Below are 6,359 nucleotides of genomic sequence, written 5' to 3'. Positions count from 1 at the left end.
AGTATTGATGACATGATAACTCTTATAGTGTTAGGTATCGCCAAGGCCAACAATACAGTTGTATATAACTTCAGTGTTACTTGGATAGTAGACACTGTAGATAAGCTAGGGGATGGTGGTAATTCCGATCCTGGGATAAAGGGCAATAATGTCATTATTGCAGACTTTGGCTGACACAAGTAACATTGTACAATAGCATCCCACTATAAAAAGAACAAGATGATAATTATTTTCCTGAACCCTGCCCGATGCAATAAACTTCCTGCAAGAGGGCTGCTTACACTTAAAAGATTTGCTGCACTGCATGATTTTGCTATTTATCAAGCACAAGGGACACACATTAATACAAAACAAAGGGCGGCACGGTGGCGCAGTGGTAAGGTTGCTGCCTTACAGAGCCAGAGACCCGGTTCGATCCTGTCTGTACAGAGTTTGCACATTCTCCCTGTGACTGCATGGGTTTTCTCTGGGTGCTCCAGTTTCCTCCCACACTCCAAAGCTATACAGGTTTGGAAGTTAATTGGCTTTGTTTATAATTGTAAATTGCCCCAAGTGTGTAGGATAGTGCTAATAATGTACGGGGTGATCGTTGGTCGGCGTGGACTCAGTGGGCCGAAGGGCCTGCTTCGGTGCTTAGGTGGGTGCTGTTGAGCTCAAATCAGGGAGCAAGACTTCAGACCCAGCAGGGGTGCACCGAGACGAAAGGGGGAACCAGTGGGGAGCCGCTAAAAACGATGGGGGAACGCTTCGTGGGGCTGCCTGCTGCCACATGCGGCGGCAGGCAGAATATTGGACTGTTGGTGAACTTTTGTAACTTTGTCGGCATGACGACTATCATGTACTGCTTGGGTGAAGTCTGCTGTAGTATTTTACCGGGTTGTATGCAAAATAAAGGCATTTCATCAAAGCAGCAACCTAGTTTTTGTTTCTGGAAATGGACTTGCAGCCAGTGAGCAAAGAGGTATCACAATAATCCTCTGTGTATTAATACCCAAGTGAGTTCAGCACTTATCCTCATCTCTCCAGCTGCAGGGTCACTAATTGACTGCTACTTAATTTTTGCAGCATGAATGAGGATCTAACAACTCTTGCACGCTATAATAGGCTACAAAGTGAAAGTATTATGTGCCCCTCCCCGACAAGCTCAATGTCGCTTTCAACAGATGGTCAGGGGAAAGACGCCATCTGCCTATTAGGCTCGAGAGCACCTGTACCCATGGTCGCTGTTGCAGACATCAGATTGACCTTTCTGAAAGGCTCAGTCATCAATTCTGCACATGCACTGTAGAAAGTCTCCTATCGATTTACGAAGGGGAAATCATGCTTGTCTAATCTTCTAGGAAAATGGACAGAGGAGAGCCAGTGGATGTAGTGTACCTGGACTTTCCGAAAGCATTTGATAAGATCCCACATAGGAGATTAGTGGTCAAAATTAGGGCACATGGTATTGGGGGTAGAGTGCTGACATGGATAGAGAAGTGGTTGGCAGACAGGAAACAAAGAGTAGTGATTAACGGGTCCCTTTCAGAATGGCAAGCAGTGACTAGTGGGGTACCGCAGGCTCGATGCTGGGACTGCAGCTATTTACAATATACATCAATGATTTGGATGAAGGGATTCAAAGTAACATTAGCAAATTTGTCCAGAAGTTTTCAAAATAATTTGACAAATTGTGGATGAGGATGTCCTGTTATTGACTGCAACCGTGTCTTGATACTTGCTGCGATTTAGTTATCCTTAAAATAAAGCAACAGTGAACCCTCGCCGAATTTAAAAATGTGTAACAGATGTTATCGTGTTGTTTGGGGTTGACATATTTCCTCACAAAACAATGTAAAACGTAACTTGAAGGGACTTTGACCAGAACACAATAGATCAGCTTCATCGATAGCGCTGTCGGCGGTAACCAAACCATTGCTGCACTCCAGCTGCTCTGCCCCGAACAAAGATGGCGACTCGCCCCCCTCCAGCCGCTCTGCCCCGGACAAAGATGGCGACTCGCCCCTTCCAGTCGCTCTGCCCCGGACAAAGATGGCGACTCGCCCCTTCCAGTCGCTCTGCCCCGGACAAAGATGGCGACTCGCCCCTTCCAGTCGCTCTGCCCCGGGCAAAGATGGCGACTCGCCCCTTCCAGTCGCTCTGCCCCGGACAAAGATGGCGACTCGCCCCTTCCAGTCGCTCTGCCCCGGACAAAGATGGCGACCTAGTCCTCCCAACCCGTTCTGCCCTTAACAACAATGGTGGTCTGAATCGCTCCAGCCGCACAAAGATGGCGATCCGCAGCCCGACATCCGATTTGCCCCGCAGAAAGATGGCGATCAACAGCCTTCCAGCCGTTGTGCCCCGAACAAAGATGGCGATCAACAGCCTTCCAGCCGTTGTGCCCCGAACAAAGATGGCGATCACGCCTCAATCGCGGCAACGCGCATGATCGGGTGTAATTCACCAGCCAATCGCAGCGGGCGTTTGGGAGGACGCCGTGCGAGCCGTTGGGGACGAGGCGGCGGCAACTGAGGGAGAGGAGCGGCGGGGAACCGGCGCGCAGGTCGGTGGCACAGAGTCATAAACCTCGGCGCTGTTACTCGCACTCGGCCGAGGGGGCGTCTGAATTGTCCGTTGGTTGTGGGGAGTGTCGAGGGACCGCGTTCCCGGTGAATGTCGAGGGTCCGTACTCTCGCTGAGGGGAGGCGAGGGTCGGCGATCGCTGAGGGGAGGGGAGTGTCGAGGATCCGCGGTCGCGGGGTCGGCCGCTTTATCGGCGATTGCGCGCCTTGCAGCCACCCTCGCCGCTGCACAGCTTTTCACTTGAGCGTCGGTGCCCTTGTGTGTCACAAATACAAACAGCAGATCTGCACCGTGCATGTGGGGTGTTTATGACATCTGCGCTGATGTTTGCCAAGCCAGTCCTGTAGCATGTCCCCAACCCAATCGGCCAAACCCATTCTGTTGCACACTCTTTATTATTTCCCCCTCCATCTACCGTCAACTCCAAGAATCCTGTTCATGTTGCCTACTAGCGGACGTAAATGTTTACAATCCGGTTCAGTTTCAAAGGCTCGGAAGTCCCAACGCGCTGTGTGTGGCCACCTCACTGGCTGCGAAGGCAGAGAAGTCCTGCTACCTCCGTGTAACTTGGACTTACGTACGGTTGGCGAGGAATGGGAACTGATGAACATATTTAGTTTTATTATATCACGTATACCGAGGTACAGTGAAAAGTTTTTGTTGCGTGCTAACCAGTCAGCGGAAAGACAATACATTATTACAGCCGAGTCACCCACAGTGTACAGATACATGGTAAAAGGGAATAACGTTTAGTGCAAGATAAAGCCAGTAAAGTCCAATCAAAGATAGTTCTAGGGTCCCGAGTGAGGTAGATAGGAGTTCGGGACTGCTCTCTAGTTGTGGTAGGATGGTTCAGTTGCCTGATAACAGCTGGGAAGAAACTGTCCCTGAATCTGGAGGTGTGTGCTTGCACGAAATGTGAGAGATTAAGGTGCAGGAACAAAGGAGAGAGAAGTGGGATGGCTTTCCTGGGGAACAACACGTAATCAATGGCCTACGTGGTTTAAAGCATAAAATCTACATGTTCTTCTAACAATTTAAAGATGTTCTGGAAGTTTCCAGAAAATAATGAGGTTGGGGAACAGAGGCGGAGCACTGGATGTGTATAAAGCACTTATCTACATGCCTGCTGTCAAACGTAGTTCAAAATAGGTATTGGCATTGTTTCCAGTTCCATCTGAGGACCGTAGTTATCTTTTTTGTGTAGTATTTTTAAGCACTTTTTCTCCACATGTCTGGAAGTGAGATGCTTCGAACATGTTACAGGTAATGCACAAATAGACCCTTGCCTTTGCAGGATGTGCAAAATTTGGTTTTAACTGTTAAAAATCTAGCAAGAAATAAATATCAATGCAGGTTTCATGCCAAAGCAAACTAAGTCACTCGTGATAAAGAACAGAAAATGTTGGAAATGCTCTGCCATGTGGCATCTGTGGAGAGAGAAGCCATGGTGTGAAACACTTTCAACAGAACTGTGAAGTTAGCAAAGAAACAAGTTGTAGGGAAAGAGAGAGGACAACAAATTGGTGAAAAGGTCTGGCTGCTGTAGGACAGAGGCCACGATAATTGTGCTAAAACTCATATTGCTTATGTAGAAGTATAAAAGGGCAAATTCAATTTTGATTTCAGGAGAGCGGAAGGAAAACGTAGAAACATAGAAAACTGGTCCAGGAGTAGGCCATTAGGCCCTTCGAGCCAGCACCGCCATTCAATATGATCATGGCCGATCATCCAAAATCAGTACCCTGTTCTGGCTTTTCCCCCCATATCCCTTGATTTCCTTAGCCCTATGAGCTAAATCTAACTCTCTTGAAAACATCCAGTGAATTAGCGTCCAGTCCCTCCTGTGGTAGAGAACTCCACAGATTCACAGTTCTCTGGGTGAAAAAGTTTTTCCTCATCTCAGTCCTAAATGGCCTACCCCTTATTTTTAAACTGTGACCCCTGGTTCTGGACTCCCCCCAACATCGGGAACATTTTTGCATCTACCCTGTCTGATCCTCTAAAAATTTTATATGTTTCTATAAGATACCCTCTCATCCTTCTAAATCCCAGCGAATACAAGCCCAGTTGGCCCACTCTTTCACCATGCGTCAGTCCCGCCATCCCGGGAATTAATCTGTTGAACCAATGCTGCACTCCCTCAATAGCAGTAATGTGCTTCCTCAAATTAGGAAACCAAAATTGCACACAATACTCCAGGTGCGGTCTCACCAGGGCCCTGTACAACTGCAGTAGGATCCCCTTGCTCCTAAACTCAAATCCTCTCACAAATTGGCTTACTTTCAGTGACTGATGTACAACTAAAGCTATAAGATTTAAGGCTGGAGCGGGTGAACATCTGAACTTGTTAAAGACTGCATTGTCTGAAGATGAGTGCTGTACCTTGAGCTTTGTTGGAAAAGTGTAGGAGGCCAAACACAGATTGGAGTTGTCTAGAGCAGTGGTTCTCAAATGGGGGTACGCGTACCCCTGGGGGTACGTGAAGGCACTCCAGGGGGTACGTGAGATTTTAAAATATAGGCCTACATATATGTAGGCCTATATTTTTGCGCTGGTTAGGGGGTACTTGGCTGAAAAAATATTTCACAGGGGGTACATCACTGAAAAAAGGTTGAAAACCACTGGTCTAGAGAATTAAAGAATTAGGCAACTGGAAGTCCACTCTTAGGCTGAACAAATGTTCTGCAATGAAGTCACTCAATTTTCTCAAGTGTGTTGAGACCACATCATGAGCATGCAGGATATTAAATTTAAAGTACAAAGAAATGGGAAAGTGGGCTTGGGTCCCTGTATGTCAGGAAGGCTGGAGGTAAATGGGAAGGTGTATCTGAAATACATTGTGAAAATACTCAACAGTTCAAGCAGCATCTGTGGAGTGAAATAGTTATTGGTTTATTTATGTAACGTATGTCAAGATACAGTGACAAGGCTTTTTGCATGTTATCCAGGCAGATCATAATATATGGGAGTACATCAGGTAGTGCAAAAGACAAAATAGAATATAGTATTACATCTGCAGAGAAAGTGCAGCTAAAAAATGGACCTAATTTGCCCGAAGCATGGGAGAGATTTGTCAAGAGCCTGATAACAGCAGGGAAGAATCCATTTTTGAATCTGGTCATACATGCTTTCAAGCTTTTGTACCTTCTGCCCAATGTGAGAAGAGGCATTGACTGGGTTGCGAGTTGTCTGAATATGTTGGCTGCTTTCCCGTCGGCAGCATGAAGCAGAGATAGAGTCGATTGATGGGGGGTGGGGGGTGGATGGAGGCTGGTTTGTGTGATGAACTGGGTTGTGTTCACAACTTTCTACTATTTCTTACGTCTTGGGTAGTACTATTACTGTTCAGTCTTTCAGATTCCGCGTATCTGTATTTTCTGATCTTTTATTCTGTGCTGTGTCTCCTGCAGTTACAGGGGAAAGTGTTGTGAGGAGAGTGAAGATGGAAAACCCGAGGCAGAGCACATTGCTTAGGAATACTGGAAAAGGAGGGAGGGGAGGGTGAGTGGGAGAAGAACTGAGAGCAGAAATGCTGAAAATGGATCAGAAAAGATTGAGAGTCCTGTCACCTGTTTTCGTCATCTTATGCAGTCTCTTGAAATTGGTGATCAATTTCCACTCCAGCCACTTCAGAGCCCACTGAACCAACAGGGTCAGTATGAGAATTGGCCAGTCAGGCTGCAGAAGGGGCAGATGGGGTAGACAAATAGGTAGCTGCTGAGGTGGTCTAATCCTGCCACTTGTGGAGGGCCTTTGTGATACAAATGCCTGGTGTTGGTTCTCTTATAGTG

General features: G+C 47.1%; 1 protein-coding gene across 4 annotated transcripts in view; it reads left to right on the top strand.

The window, feature by feature from the left end:
* Positions 1-2,460: 2,460 nt before the first annotated feature.
* Positions 2,461-6,359, top strand: part of ccdc117 (coiled-coil domain containing 117) — a 36,057-nt gene continuing 32,158 nt past the window's right edge. Inside the window, exon 1 of one of the 4 annotated variants that reach the window (XM_033043623.1) lies at positions 2,461-2,545. The gene's annotated coding sequence lies outside the window, so the exon portion shown is untranslated. Of the gene's footprint in view, positions 2,546-2,587; positions 2,665-2,887; positions 3,207-6,002; positions 6,070-6,359 lie in introns of those variants that run through there. The other 3 variants (XM_033043621.1, XM_033043624.1, XM_033043622.1) reach the window with 3 other exon arrangements.

This window comes from Amblyraja radiata, chromosome 25 (genome assembly GCF_010909765.2).
Source record: "Amblyraja radiata isolate CabotCenter1 chromosome 25, sAmbRad1.1.pri, whole genome shotgun sequence".
In the NCBI taxonomy this organism is placed as follows: Eukaryota; Metazoa; Chordata; class Chondrichthyes; order Rajiformes; family Rajidae; genus Amblyraja; species Amblyraja radiata.
This window is presented reverse-complemented; position numbering and strand designations above follow the sequence as displayed.